At 39.4% G+C, this 16794-nt stretch overlaps 1 pseudogene; it reads left to right on the top strand.

Moving 5' to 3' along the window:
- The first annotated feature begins 456 nt into the window (after window positions 1–456).
- Window positions 457–1188, top strand: LOC132353474 (large ribosomal subunit protein uL30-like; annotated as a pseudogene).
- Window positions 1189–16794: the final 15606 nt, after the last annotated feature.

Genomic DNA, 16794 nt, shown 5'->3' with positions numbered 1-16794 from the left:
GAAAAGCAAAAAACATAAATCTGCTAAAGAAGTATTGTCTTCTACTTAAAAAGTTAGTAGTTATTCAAAGAACACTATACCAAAAAAATTATGATTTAATATGTAAAGCTATAGAAGGTTCAATTGCACACCACTCTATCAACCATGACTTTTCATTTAGATCAAATGACTCTTTTTTTAATTTCACTCATATGAGATTTTAGTTGAAATAGATGCTAAAATTTACATTTTATATAGTCAAAATACATTAAATAAAGTACAAAGATTTTTTGACTAAGCTGAAGTAAAATTAACTTTTCAAAAAGACGTTACCATGACTGTATGATTTTTTTTTCTTTGCTGCTCATCATTATTATTATTATTTTTTTATCAATTGGGTTTTAGATTTGAAATTTTGAAGAACTACGTTAAAAATCAACCTATTTGGCCTCTTTTCTGGCTGGAACCACGGAGGGTGCAGAAGAGAAGAAAAAGAAGGTTCCTGCTATGCCAGACACCCTTAAGGAAAAGCGAAAGAATTTTGCAGAGCTTAAGATCAAGCACCTAAGAAAGAAGTTTGCCCAAAAGATGCTTCGAAAGGCAAGGAGGAAGCTTATCTATGAAAAAGCTAAGCATTGTCACAAGGGATACGGCAGATGTACAGAATTCAGATTCGAATGGCTAGGATGGCAAGAAAAGCTGGAAACTTCAATGTACCCGTGGAACCCAAACTGGCATTTGTCACCAGGATCAGAGGTATCAATGGTGTGAGCCCAAAGGTCTGTAAGGTGTTGCAGCTTCTTTGCCTCTGTCAGACCTTCAGTGGCACCTTTGTGAAGCTCAACAAGGCTTCAATTAACATGCTGAGAATTGTGGAGCCATACATTACAGGGGGTACCCAAACCTGAAGTCAGTAAATGAGTCGATCTACAAGCATGGTTATGGCAAAAGCAACTAGAAGCGAATTGCCCTGACAGATGCGTTGATTGTTCGATCTCTTGGTAACTATGGCATCATCTGCATGGAGGATCTGATTCATCAGATCTATGCTGTTGAAAAGTGTTTCAAAGAAGCAAACAACTTCTTCTGGCCCTTCAAATTGTCTTCTCCACGAGGTGGAATGAAGAAAAGACCACCCATTTTGTAGAAGGTGGAGATGCTGGCAACAGGGAAGACTAGATCAACAGGCTTATTAGAAGGATGAACTAAGGTATCTGCCATGATTATTTTTGTAATCTGGTCAGTTAATAAACAGTGACTGCTTTTAAATTGAAAAAAAACTGACCTATTTGTTCTACAATGGTATTAATTTTTTAAATAAATGAGTCCTCTAAATTTTGGTTGCATTTTGTTCAAAATCACTTAGAAAACCTTAATCAAGTAGTCAACAAATGAATACCAAAAAAATACAGCATGAAGAATTCAGTGAATGACAATTACTGGAAACAAAATTTGTACATAAGAACACATTAAATTTATTCCCAAAAAAGCATGAAGGAAATTTAAACATATTAAATGATGAGAGCACAAATAATGTGCAAGATTTTATTTTAAAATTCTATAAACATGCTTTAGAATATCTCAAACTGTGCAAAGCATATTTTGGTAGAGAGCTTCTTTAAAAATCATATAAGTTTATGTTTTTAGTGATGTATAATGAAATTGAGAAAGCCTATAATTTGGCAAAACATTCAGAAGAATTACAAAAAGACAGATAATTTGATGAGTTTTACCTTACCAATTTTTTAATCACAAAAAGTTTCCCTGAATTAAAGCAATAAGATAATACCTGTATAAATATTTTGGTTGAAATATATACACACTTCAGTGTGAGAAAAAAACCTGAAGGTATATTCCAGTTAGTAAAATGTTTCTCTGAGATTATCAGAAACTTCAGCATTTGTAGAGAGAGTAATTTTCCATGTATAAGTATCATGGCTTACAAGGATTAGTAAATTAAATGTAACAAGTTTCAAACAAAAAAATGCAACTTTGAAAGTTGAAAAGTGCTGTCACTAAACAGTGACACTTTGCTATTTACCAATAAATACGGTTCCTGGAAAGGTGCCTTCTCCAGAGTGTGAGGTCTCCATTACATTTCTGTGTGCCCAGAGACGTTCCCTTTTGAGTTATGTCATTGAGTGACTTTGTGCTGTGTCACCTTAACTAAGCAAGAACTATGGTTGCCTTCCAGCATCCCCTTCCCTGTAGAGTTGTGAGTTAGCATCACCCACAAATGACATTTTGTGCAATATTTGGAAGGCAGAAACAAAGTCCAGCATTTTCTTTTTTTTTAATGCTCTGAACGTTGGTGCATCTGGTTGGGTACCAGGCAAAATGACAGCTCATATACATTGTCAGGGATCCACTAGCTCACCCAGGTGATGTGCAGCAGCGCTTGGACCCACAGTTCCTCCAGCTCCTGCTGGATCTGCTCCTTCAACTTCTCAGTCCTTGGCCAAGTGCCTGCACAGTTCCTTGGTGAAGGGTACCATCTTCTCTTTCCAGTCATCCAAGTCTCTTTGAGATTGGAAGTGGAATCCCTATCTGTCTCTGACCAGTTTCTGCTCATGGATTCAGTTATTCTCATGAGTTTCTAGTTCATTCTCATTTCTGTCCATTTCAAGCTTTTTTTTTTTTTCCAACTGCTGGTCAGACTGACCAATGGCAACTTCAGTTCCAACACTGGATGCTGAGGCAAGAGCCTACAAGGACCAATCTATCAGCCCCCACAATTGTGTAAGGTCTAAACCCCATAATAAATCCCTCATTCTAATCACTCAAGATGGTTTGCTGCTCTGATTGAACCTTGACACATCATCCCAATTCTTCAAAACCAGGAAGTTCCTTAAATTTTATAAGCCACCTGCCAGATACAAACACTGAACTTCATAGCCACTTCAATGTTTATGAAATTGCTTTCAAATGATATCTGGCAAATTGAAATAAAGATGACTGAAGGAAACACAGAAAGGAAAACCAGAAAATGCACTGCTTTTTTCCTTCGGAAAGAGGAAAGTTCATTCCTCCACGGAGAATAAAGCCCAAAGGGAGGGGTCGCTGGCTCCCTTGCAGGGATCTAATCAGATGCCAATTCATTCCTCCTTATGAGAACATGTCACTGCATTTCACCTTTGCACATTTTATCAGGCACTCCATTCATTTAGTGGTGTTATCCTGGCAAAATTGGAAGACATGTGGTCATCTTGAGTAGGTACTAGACCCAAACAGTGGTGTTACTGCAGATCTTAAAGAATAATGTAAGTTAGGAGTTTTAAGAGATCTGGTATTTGTGGCAATGTATGCTTTATTCATTGTCAATTCTGCCAGATCCCTACACCATGGGGGATAAAAAGAAGGGTGGGCAGGAGCCTGAAGATGGCGATGCAGCCAGCTGTGTTCTGGTTTTTTTTCTGTGGTATCCATGAGTCCATTTTGGATAATGGATAAATTTGTTTGACAAATACAAAACAAAACAAGAAAAACAATTTAACCTAGTCCTCAAGTTCTTTCTTCTTTATAGTCATCCCGAAGGGGATTAAGACAAACACCCCAATTCTCAGTTGCCTTAAAGGTGTTTAAGAAAATGTCTGGGCATTTTACCAGCATGAGGAGTAACATCAATGCAATTTATAAAAAGATTAATAATTAAAAATCTTTCCCCAGAAAACGAATACCACACAAAAGCTATTCAAAACTTCAAAGGGTCCATGCAGGCCACATATATTTAGCCCATTTGAGTTATTTCAATTTACTTTAGGAAAAGAGAAAAACAATCCCACAAAGCTGACATTATAGAGTAAAGTTTCACGGATATGGGAGCTATTTAATCATTTTGTGTGTTACCCTGGCTTTTCTATGGTCTCTTTTTCCTGTGGTTTTGTTCTTGGGCTGCTCATTAGCACCTCCCCCAAAGAGTGGGCAGGAGCAGAGAAAAAGAGATATAACTCAAATCAGACAATTTTATCAGTCAGCCTGTCAACAAGTTGAATATACTGAGAACCCGGGAGGTGCAGAGGCACTTTTTAGTAGCTCTGATAAAAGGCTTGGTGGGGGAGGAGGTCAAAACTGATGACAACATTGAGTTTTGTGGATTATCAAGGGATTTTTATTGATTTGTGCCCGCCACATCTCCATTAGTACAGATAATCAAAAGTGGGGCAAAAATAATTAAGCATCTAGAGAACTCTCTTAAAGGAGACACTTAAAAATTTATCACTTTTATCCCCACGAGTTTGGGGACCTGTTGGGCAGTTCAAATAGAAAACAAATTAATTTCCTTTACTCTGGCTAGTTTTTTAAAATCACACTGTAAGGAAAAATAAAATTCATCACAGCAGGTTCTCTAGCTCCCCAACAACCTTCTCCTTTCAGCCTGATTCCAGAGAGGCAGGACCCATGGAGACGATACATCTGAGTGAAACAAGAAGCAAGATCACTGCCACCAAAATGAGCTGAAGCCTGACAATGAAGGATTGAATTTGCCACAGATCCAGTAAAATTAACAGTGTGTGCTCTGCACATTGACGTGGATTTCCAATGAACTTTGCTGTCTGCACAGAGACACAAAACTCTCCATCATGTCATGAGGCCATTCAACACCTGAAGTTTGCTGAATGAAAAAGAAACAAGTGGGTGTTATCTCTCTCTCTCTCAAGGGCATCTTAAAATTATTTTAAGCCTCAAGTTCCAAGGCAGAAGGAAAGATGATGTTTCGTGAACAGCACCAGCTGTAATGCAAAACCCTTGGGATGTTTGCTCAAAGATGCCATGGTTGGTTCTGGCGTTCTGGAAAGTTCACCAGGCTCTTTACTGTTGTATGGACCCATTTGGACCTGTTTGCACTCAAAGTCATTCACCCCTCTTCCCTGCATCTGTGTTTCCCAGGCTCCCAGGGACAGCTGGCTTCCTGCTAGGGCTCAGCTGATGGGAGGCACTAGTGGGAGATTCCATGATGGAAGGAAAGAAAAATCAGAGTATTTCTCCCTCTCTTCCTCAGGTTGTACCTCCAGAAGCTTCCTCACCTCTCTGGCTCTAGCTCCCACCAGACAGGCCTGTCGTGGTTCTAACTACCATAATCCCCAAACGGCACATCTCCCTGTCCCTTGGCCAAGAAATGGTAGCGACTTCCTGGTGTTGCTAATCTTTACCTTGACTCACTGTTTTCTCAGCCTCTCTAGCACCTGCGCAACTGAATCTCTGAATCAAATTTGCTTCCTTTTGGAACCCTCCTACACTGTTGGTGGGAATGTAAGTTGGTGCAACCACTATCGAAAACAGCATGGAGGTTCCTCAAAAAACTAAAAATAGAGTTGTCATATAATCCAGCAATCCCACTCCTGGGCATATATCCAGACAAAACTATAATTCAAAAAGACACATGCACCCCTATGTTCATAGCAGCACTATTCACTATAGCCAAGACATGGAAAAAACCTAAATGTCCATTGACAGATGAATGGATAAAGAAGATGTGGTATATAATGGAATATTACTCAGCCATAAAAAAGAATGAAATAATGCCATTTGCAGCAACATGGATGAAACTAGAGATTATCATACCAAGTGAAGTAAGTCAGAAAGAGAAAGACAAATACCATATGTCACTTATATGTGGAATTTAAAATGACACAAACAAACATATCTACAAAACAGAAACAGATGCACAGACATAAAGAACAGACTCGTGGTTGCCAAGGGGGAAGGCCGGTGGGGGAGGGAAGGATTGGGGGTTTGGGATTAGCAGATGCAAACTATTATATATAGAAGGGATAAACAACAAGGTCCTACTGTATAGCACAGGGATCTATATTCGATATCCTGTGATAAACCATAATGAAAATAATATTAAAAAAGAATGTGTGTATATATATGTAGAAGTGAATCACCTTGCTGCACAGCAAAAATGAACACAGCATTGTAAATCAACTACCCTTCATAAAAAAATTGCTTCTTTTAAATACCAAAGTGGTACTCACTTTCCTAGTTGGACCCTGAATGACACACTGGGTCAGGGCATTTTATAGATTATTTTCTATCTTGACAGACGACTCAGTAGCTAGAAGCCACTCTTTCATAATCTCATCTTCTGTTAGAATAGGGTTTCTCAACTTCAGCACAGTTGACTCTTCCAGCTAAATGATTCTCTGTTGTAAGGGGCTGTCCCACGCATTGCAGGTTATTTAGCAGCATATTTAGCAGCCAGGGCCTGTACCCAGTAGATGCCAGTAGCACCTCCCCAGTCATAATAACCACAAATGCTCCTAGGCATTGCAAATTGTCCCCCGGGAGGGAAAAGTATCTCCCCCGGTTGAGAACTGATGCTGTAGGAGATAAGATGGCTAGAGTTCTGTGCACACACCTTGGTTGCTCCCCCTCACACACACCCAGTCAGCGAATGGGGGCTTAAGGGCATAGAAGGAAGGACCTCTGAGCGGTGGGGCCCTTGGTGGACTTTCCTCATCATTACCATGGCTTCTTAAGAGGGTGGGAGCAAGGGTACCACAGTCCCCCAGTTATCTTGAGCTACATTGACTCTGAAGACAAAAGAACCAGTTTTCTTTCTCACTGGGGAGGATGCTGATCTAGGCTGGCCTGTGGCTATGATAAGGCCAGGGATTCTCACTCTATCTCTTCCTTTAGGAAATTTAGAAAATGTGGAGACTGGAGCCTGCCCTTCTCCACATTCCATGAACTCTCACATGTGCATTTTCCACTCTGCATTTTTAAGTCCAAACCAGCCAACTGCGCGTGCTCAGCCGTGTTACACTTCTTGGGGAGCATCAGCGTTTCCTCCTCCCAGTCCGTTCCCTTTCAGGAAAAGCTCAAAAGGTACAGCCGACACCTTCCACACAGCGTGGTACCAGCCTGGTTCCTTGCAGCCTATAATTTAATTAAATGTCACCCCTCCCCCAGGTATTATATTTCAAATGCAAATAACTTGGTAATGTAATATTGTGGCTGAGACTTTAAACTCAAGGAAATCAAGAAAATCAAGTTATGGTCGCTCTTAGAATTAACATTCCTCTACACATTCTTTGGGCCCTGGGCTTGCTTTGTGTTGCTAACTACCATCAAACACACACTGAAGTGACTGAATATTCATTCACTCGGCAGGCTGGGGAACTCTGGTCTCTAAAGGTTGATATTCTCCCCATTAAAATAAATGGCCCTTAAACTGGACTTCTGACGCTAGAGTAGGGGCTGTTGCTCAGAGTTATGAGTGACAGATAGGGGAGTTTTATTCTAGCCCACATCCATTGCTGGTTAATTGTTCTGTGTCTCTCTTTGGCCCTTAACTTCACAAATCACACGAAAAAAGTGCCATTCACCTCCTTCAGCAAGATGCTATTCATAACAACATGGTAATCATTTTACTGTGCTTTCAATGCCTTCAAAAAAAGCAAAATACATATGAATGCAAAATATTTTAAAGTTTACTTTAGACATTACATAACGTATTTCTGTTGGTGTTCTCCAGGCTGAGGTGCAGTGAGATGGTACCTGCTGGTCAAAGAATCACCACGCCTCAGAATCTCAGCCTACAGTCACTCACTAAAAAAGCAACCTCGGCCTTCAACTGTGTCCCTCATTAAGGAATACAAAGGGGCCAAGAAGTCAAACCACTGGGGAAAAAGAAGCCTTCCCTGGAAGGACACCCTGAAATTACCTCCTCGTGTACATGACTGATTATGAGGTGGCCATAGTATCTATGTGGTTAGGACTTTGAACAAATTTTTTTTAAGTAAGAACTTAAAAGGTGTTTCCATTGTACTGGTTTGTAAAATGTTCTTATAGGTAGGGTGTGAAAAGGCAAATATGGGCCACCTCCTTATCATGTTAAGAAGTCATCACATGAAGAAATACCAGCTTTATAAAAATATCCACTTCACAAGTCAAATGGGGTTGTTATTCATACCAAAGTGGCTGTTAGGGAAACACTGAGACTTGAGTTCTCTTGAGTTTCTGAATCCTGGAAGTCCATGTGCCTTCAGAAGCCCCTCCTCCTCCATGCCTCAGAAGTAAGTCAAAAACTTCTCTCATAGACAGATAGAGTCTCCATAGCCTCCTCCTTCCACGCTATGTGTGTGTTTACATGCTATGTCCAGATGCACCCAACTGCATCAGAGCCAACTCCAAGCAGCTTTGGGCAGTGGGCTGTTTTGTTTCTTACCATAGCCCTAGATGCACCGGTGAGCACCAGGGAAACTTGACCCCTGAGTCTCATCAAACAGGAGACAAACTGCCATTGTTTCCAGGACTATTGCATTTATTTACTTATCTCTGTATTTATTTACATCCTTGTTTATTCTTAAGAAAGACTCATACCTGCTTTACAACTACAGAAAATAACACAAGGCAACCTAAGTGAGAAATTGGGAAGGAGGGGGAAGAAAGAAAAATACAAGGGGTATAATAGACCCAGAAATGGATGAATGCAAAATGGCACTGAGTCTTATATACTTGTTCTGAACAGACCACTAATTTGCTTCTAAGACTGTCTTGCAACAATGCCAAAAAGGGAAAACTGAATCATGTATGAAGTCCCCAATGTCCACAAAATGAAAACAGAGCAGGAGAAGACAAGCAGTTCTCGATGCTGAGATTAAGTGGGTCCCCATTCAGCAAGTATGCATTGCCAATACCATGATCGCCAACCCATAACCCACTCAACTTTCCAAAGCATCAACCTAGAGCACCAATTCATTATTTAAACCTTTGAAGAAGAAAGCAGCCTTCCTAGGGCCTTCTTCCTACTGAGGTTTCAGCCACTTTTAAATATGCATATGGAACACAAACATATTCCTTGCCAACATACTTTCTCCAGTTCACTAATTTTAAACACCAATAAAAATAGTGTCTTAATGGAATGTCTCTAAAAGAGCAGAATAGCTCCTGAATTATGTACAAAACAATGTTTCAAGAGGGTATACTCATAATATGATTATTGTTCCCATGGCTTCCATTAGATTCTCATGTGTCTACCACCCAAAAAGGCTAAGAACATTTCCACCACCAGCACTCGACAACTGGTTGAGCACAGGACTTCCATGAGACCAAGGAAAAAATATTCCATATTGTGTCATTTTGATCCTTCAGTGACACAGAAAAATGACAAGGACTTTTTGGAGGGGTGGGAGTGAATATGGTCAGTCTGGTTTGTGACTGTCTGAAATGTCAGTCCTAGGGAATATATACAGCAGCTCCTTGTCAACATTTAGAACAAGGCTTACCATGCCAAGCAAGTAACCACTGTGGTCACCATTAATGGGGCAGAGTCAAGATTCTTCCTACAGAGCCGGGAATGAGCTCTGAGCGGACCTCGGTACCCCATCTCTCCTTGTCTAGTGGATGCTTATTATCATGAGAATCACGATCATAAAAGTGCCCAAGCAAAACCCCTAAGTGCACTCCCAATCAGGAAGCTGGCAGGCTCATTTTTAAAATTACAAATAAGAATTTTTTTCTTATTTTTTGTCATCAATTTTTTAATAAAGAAACATATGTCATAGCAAATGAGAATCCTGGAGTCTCTGCAGAGTCTCATCTTCCAGAGGAAATCACAGGTAACAATCCAGTGTCTATATACACAGAATGGTTTTCATATGTGTGTGTGTGTGTGTGTGTGTGTGTGTGTGTCATTTTTACTTACTTAATTCTTATATAAATGAGATCATGCTCTAAATACTGTACTACCACTTTCTTTTTTCCACTAAATGATATACCTTTGGTCTCTTTTAGGTCAGTTCTTATAAACAGACCTGGCTGCCACATATGCTTGCAAATGGTGTGTACTATACATGCAGTCAGTCAGTTTGCTTCACTCTTTGATCACTTCATAGCAGTCCATGGCAAAGACACAGTCTGCCATTGATATAATCAAATTCCTACTTTGGAATATGTCTGTCTGAATGTCCATCTTTGTTATTACAACCTACAATAGACTATACTTATATATATATATACTGTACCCTTGTGAAACCATTTCTGTTAGATACATGCATTTTTTATGTAACAGTATTTCCAAATTTCCCTAAAAATCAAAAAGCTCTACTGATTTATGCTACCAAATAAGAATTTAAGAGAATACTTATTTCCCTGTTCCCTAGCCAATACTGGCAATTATCTATACTTTTAATATATGGAAATCTGATAGCTAAAAAATTTTATTGAATTTTTATTAGAAAACACACATACACATGTAACTCCCATATCTGATAAACACAGGAGCCACTGTATTCTTAATCAGAATGACTATAAATCTTTGAGTATAACCAAAGTCTTGTTAATACAATGGAGTATTACACTCACCATTACTATTATACACTGTTATCCGGAATGAAATGATCGGCAGTCATGAGAAGCTATCAGCTCCACTGCAAACAGCTGCACTAACTGTGTGCACACAACTCTAGGGGGCACCATTCATGCAGACTACGCTGTACGTGAATGAGGGTATAGCCTGCACAGCCATACATGGTAACCCTATGAGAAGCTGCTTCACTGAGAATCCAGAATGACATCCCTCTTAAAGCTCAAAGTGAAAACTCATTTTTTTCTTAGTTCTACACAGCCAGCTCCACCACAGACCCAACAAATCAATCCATGTTGCATGTGATGTCAGCTCAGCAAAAAGTTAGGCAAATTAATCCTTGTAAGACACTATTCATTAGTATCTAAAAGATCTTTGTCCCATGTGTTCACCCAAAGGGCATAACATTAAAATGGCATGATCTCTTGTGACGTACAAAACGAGTTATTAATTTGCACTCATTATCTAAAGATGTTTGCCAGTAGCCTTTGGATATGTCTCTGGTATGCACATATGGTGCTTGACAGAGAAGATCTGGGGAGTTGTCAATGACTACAGGTGACACCATTTAATCTGAACAACTCATATAGATGGAGATTACTCAGGGCTTCAGACACAATTATTCAGCTGGCAAAACAGACAGGCTAGAAGTGGCGCTTTCAATTATCTATTTCAGTAAACATTCTCGCCTACCTCACCGTGGCATTTCTGAAGTGCTCTCTTTTAGGCTAGATCATGTGCATGGTCTAGACAGGTATAATAGTGTGGTGTCTCCTATGAGAGTGACTAACCAAAGAATGAATGTACGTTCATTTTCCTCATTTTGTTTTACTACACATAGTTGGTTGGCATCTATACTGGCCCTGTTTTTTGGAGGTTTTGGTGTTCTGCATCAATCTGGATGGCTCCCTTGTCTCATTACCACCTTGATTCACAAAGCAAAACCCATCTGCTTGAAGATCAGTCTATATTTCTGACAGCTCTTGCATTCTGAATATTACTATTTCTTTTCTTAAATTTCCTTCTGTTATTTGTGACGGAAGATTTGGTATTGACTCATAAAATAGTGTTGCAGAAACCCAGTTTTTCGAGGACTGCCCTAAACAGCCTGGATTAAATCTTGCAATTAGCCCACAATTTGCATCTCGCAGCAGGAAATTCACTGTTGCAACTGCAACTTCAGTGGACTCAGTAGAATAAGCTATTGTTGAAGTAATTCCTGTAAAAAGTCATATATTTAAACCCTTCAATTTTTTTGACAACCTCTCAGAAATGAGTGATATAGTTGCTCCAGTGTCCAAAAAAGCAATAATGTCCATACCACTTTTCTTTATAGGCAGGGTGGAATATTATTACCCCATTCATCACAGACTATTCTGGTTATAAAGTATGTTTCTTGATATTTGAGAGGCCTTTTTCTTTCACTGTCTTGAAAAAGCCGAAGGTCTCCTGGGCTGGGTGTCAGTCCTGGTGGTTTTCTTGTAATATGTTAACTTCTTCAATGTCTCCTCAACAATAGTGGCATTTATCAATTTCCAACAAATTCCATCCTCTTACGAGCAGAGAATGAGGAGGCTAGTTTAAGATTCCCACTTCTTTTCAATCAGGAGTCACTCCATGGTCCAACTAGAAGCAGTGGATGGATTTATGTTTCAAATACAAAGGCCATCCCAGGCTAGGAGTTAAGGTACATATGTGTAGAAGAGGCAGAAGATAATAGGAAGAAGGGAAGCCCTGTGATGGACTGGACTATGAAAATCTCCCCTGAAGGCATTACAACTCAACTTCACAAAATAGTGTGGTCCAAACCAAGCAAATGTACACCCTCCGGCTGCCATTTTGAAGTGACTTCTTAAAAGCTTCTACAATGAACATACCCCATGGAGTCCAGAGTTTTCAAAGCACAGTAGAGTTTCTTCCCAATGCCTAAATTTCTGTCTTCTTGCCAACTCTGACCCATCAACATTGGTTTAACTCAAGTTACTGATGTACTTTGATGATGTCTCTGGTGTCCCAACAATTTAGTGTTGGCCTAAGAGTGAGGCAGTCGGAAAAGGCTTCTCTTGCCTCTTAGGTTACTCAGATCCAAACCAAAAATTTAGTCGGGACGTGTTTATGACCATGTTCCTTATTTTCATTTAACCTTTTGGCACAGACTTCTCATACTTTCTGAGTGAATGCTGCTTGTGGAAATTGGGAGTCTACCCCTGCCAACCTATTCAATTTCAAATTCCCTCTATTTAGTTTTCCTTAGGTAGGGCAGGAGGAAGGGAGGCGGGGGAAGGGAAACGAGGGCTGAGGTGAGAAGAGAGAGACTGGGAGAACCCAAATCAAACACGTCATTTGATTACTGCGTCAATCCCGCTGCTGTTGCTCTACAGTCTAATAAACGTCAGTGGCCCAGAGTTACTCAGCTGAACACTCTGTTACTCTTACCATCATCTAGAGGAGGATTTGTCAGATTCATAAATTGTTCTATCACTGAACAGGGAAAGGCAGGCAGAAAAAAAAGAAACTTCAGAGTTCCTTTGTCTCTTATTTATGATTTTTGTTATAAATCTCTTTCTTATATACAGAACAAAAGCAGGCTTGATAGCACTTAGTTTTAAACCATTCTCAGATATGATATATAAGTATGGCACCTGGGTAGTCTCCTGACAGAATACTAAATACAGAGTTATCTTTTAGGGCCAATGGATTAGAAAAGTCTTTCCAGAAAGCACATGGCTTATTTCTAGCCCCCTGAGACTTACATCCTATGTTAAGTGGGGTTTCACTGATGAGACTACTTCCTGTACTGGGGGTCAATTTTCTTAAAATATTAAGGCAATGAAGAGGCAGCCATCTAGATAATGGCACACCATATTAAAATTCAGCAAATTATCCAGCACTCTGAATCATTCCACAGGCAAGATAACAAATGCCCTGAAATGATCATTTTTGTAAAAACAAAACAGACCAAAATCTCTCATATATCTAATTAACCAGAGCCTAAACTTACCTACTATTAAAAGATGAGGTTTTTTTAACTGCCGAAGTACATACTTTTCAAAACAAGGGCTGTGTTTCAGATTACTAACTTTCAGTGCATTCTAAAATTGAATTTAAAATATTTTAATCAATCTTTTCAAAAGTCACAAAAATAGAGGGACAAACAGAAAGCAAATGAGTATATGTGGGTATATCCTGGCACTGCTGCTGGCAGTCCCACAGTGTAAGAAGCTCAGATTCCTGAGATCCTTGATTACAGGAGAGCCACCTGCCCAAGACATTTGTATCTGACTCTGAGTAAGCAAAAAAGAAACAAAACAAAACAAAAAAAGTCCTTACTGTGTTGAGTCACTAAGATTTCCAAGGCTTGTTTGTTTTTGCATCAGAGCTTAGCATACCTTGACTAATACATGAGGCGATCTAACCAGTCCTATGGATTTTACAATAATAGCAAAAAAACTATGTTGATTACTCCCAACTTTATCTACCAGGTCAGCACCCCCAGATAAATAAAGGTACAGATAAAGATATATGTAGGCATGTACACACACACATACACACACACACAAACACACATCCTACAGTATTTCTCCAAAAGTTTTCTCATCTAATTAAATGACATCAATACCATTCAGTTGCTCAAGCTGCAAAACTGATAGTCGTTGATTTTTCAGAGAAGCTTCTGGAATTCAAGCTCTACACCCTAGCAAATAAAGTGTCTACTTTGTTATACAGCTAAATGGAATTTGTCAAATCTCTCCTGGGGAAATTCCTATCTTTTGTTTACAAATACACACAATAAGAGGAAATGAAGTTGGGTATAATGTTCTACCAACTAGATTGTAGGAACCACTTTGAATCATTGTTTCAGAATTTTCTTGGCAAAATTCAGAATTTAATATTTTGAAATTTCACAGAGAATTTTCATGACATGAAATGGAAAGAAATGAAGACGTGCAATACTGGGCGAAAGAATAATAACATTTGTAAGAGAGAGATAGTGACAATTTTGTTATATAAGTCAAAAATCCAAAATACAGAAACTAACCACATGCCATACCAGCACAAAACAGGTCTCCCTGCTTCAATCTACCAAAAGCTTAAATTAAATTTTCCTAAAGCTACACTTTATGCATGTCATGCCTTCTAAAAAACCTGAAATAGTTCCTCAGTATCATATAAATAAAGTTTAGATTCCCTGGTCTGGCATTCAAGATTCATTTCCAGCCTCTTTCATTCATTGCCATTCAACAAGTATTTTTGAATATTTTAAACTGTTATTGCTATAGTTCCCTATTTTAAATGTTTTAATGATGGGTGATAACATCCTGTGGCTTTAAACCAATGGCAAATATGACAAAGTAAAGAAGTTTCACAAATAAATAACATGTTATCAATTCTTTTACTATAATGGAAAATGTGTAAGTTTCATTGTAGAGTTGCTGTGAATTTATAGGCTGTATCAGTAGGTTTCAATTCGATTGTACATAAGAACTTTGTGAAAAATGCTTATACTCTACTTCTTTCCTATAAATTCATGTTATTCTCCTATATACTGATGCTCATGCTGTTCCCTCTGCTTTGCATGCTGTTCCTCTTCCCAACATCTCTACCTACACTTCTTCAGGAGCAGTTACTCCTGCCTCCAGGCTTACCCCATGTTCAATTTGCTGCCTAGTTAGTCTTTCTAAAATGCAAATCTGATCATATCACTTCCCTATTTAAAAGCCCTTGGACCTACACAATAAATCCATATGTCTTTTCCTGGCATGAATAACATACATAATCTTTCCCAAACTAACTGTAAGCCTAAATCTCCCAGCCTCCCAAACACATCCATTCTGTCCATATTGGATCACTTACTGCTTCCCAAATGTATTTTATGTTTTAACCTGTCCATGCCCTTTGCCTTAAATAGCATTACTGCTTTGTCTGCCTGGTGAACTCTACTGACCCTTCAAGACTTGTCCTAAGGATAATTTCTGAGCTTTTTCTGTTTATATCACTCCCTTCCTACCACCCCTGATAATACCACTACCACCCTCAACTAGGTCGAAGTTGTTCACCTATCACTGGAGCCACAGTACTGCAGACACATCCCATCTGTAGTGCTTTCTCATAATTTGTTATAGCTCTTTACTGGACAAGTCTTCCCTAATAAGTAGGAAGTCTTCTGAAGGCAAGGTCCATGTCTCTTATTTTTATTTTTTTTAAGTTTTTATGAAATATCTAAAACACTCCGAAATATACAGAGTAACACAACAAAGACCAACCAGTGAGAAATAAAAATATTACTAATGCAGTTGAAATGCATGAGGCAACCCTCCCTAATGCTGTATTATGTGTGATTGTGTGGGAGAGTTCCAGGGAAGAGATGAGGATCATAAGGCAGGGCACCAATGCCACGTGCACTGGAATGCGATACAAGATGTTATATTTGCCTTTTCATGCAGTGAGTAAATGCAAGGGCTGAGTTAAAAGCAGAAATGCAAGGTTTGGTGTTGAAGTTGGCAGAAGCTCCCACTTGGGAAGGGCAGTCTGACACAGAAATAGACTGAGATTGCCCAAAAAACACTGCGACTTACATCAAACCAATGAGAAGTAACAATCTCCTTGGCTTCCCAAGCTGCGTCTACTAACCTCAGGGCAGCAAGCAGCCTAGTGTCTGAGAGCCTCATTCATTCATTCGTTCATCCACCTATTCATTCATCCATCCATTCATTCATCCATTCAACAATTAACAATCTACTATCTCCTTCAGGGATCAAGGGATGTGTCTTACCTCTGAGATGGAACCCAGAGGGGAGAAAGAAACCAAGGCTGACAGCTTCCCTTGAGTTTCGTAAGCTGCATTTGAACAGCCAGCCCTTTTATAAAGAGAAGTCTGGGTGGGTCCTTCAGCACTGTCACGGGAAGTAAAAATTGCCCCGAACCAACCCCAGCAAGGAGTGGACACTGACAGAGCTGTGAAGAGAAAGTCCTGAGTGTATGATCTGCAAAGATACACAGCTTTACCCTACCAACTTTATTAAGAATCAAGAAAGAGAGGGGAAGATTGTGTTACTATTATCATGATAATCACATTTGCAGATGACACTAAATTGGGAGGTGTTCCTAACAGCAGTTGAAGACTGGCACACAATACCAAGCTATACATGGTTCTTGGTAATATATGTCAAAAGTAATACAATGAAGCACCGGTTGAAAAAATGCAGATGATCTATCTGGGGATGAATAAACTTAAAGATAGAATTTAACTTGAAGGGGATTCCTGGATGGCAATAATAGAGAAAACAACCAAATGGTGAGCTAGTGGTAAAGAGACATCAGGAGGTTAGGCAAGCACCGCAGTTCAGCGATTCTCTGAGCTAGTAAGATTTTCAGCCATACACACAGGGGCATCCCAAACCATGGCTGAGAGTCTGTGTCTGTGTTTCAGCAGTGAGACCAGACTTGGAACACTGCAGGCAATTAGGGGTAACATAATACCTCAAAGGGAATTTAGAAAAGAA

This window comes from Balaenoptera ricei, chromosome 19 (assembly GCF_028023285.1).
Source record: "Balaenoptera ricei isolate mBalRic1 chromosome 19, mBalRic1.hap2, whole genome shotgun sequence".
Taxonomy (NCBI): domain Eukaryota; kingdom Metazoa; phylum Chordata; class Mammalia; order Artiodactyla; family Balaenopteridae; genus Balaenoptera; species Balaenoptera ricei.
The sequence above is the reverse complement of the archived record's forward strand: the minus strand, read 5'-3'. Positions and strand labels throughout refer to the sequence as shown.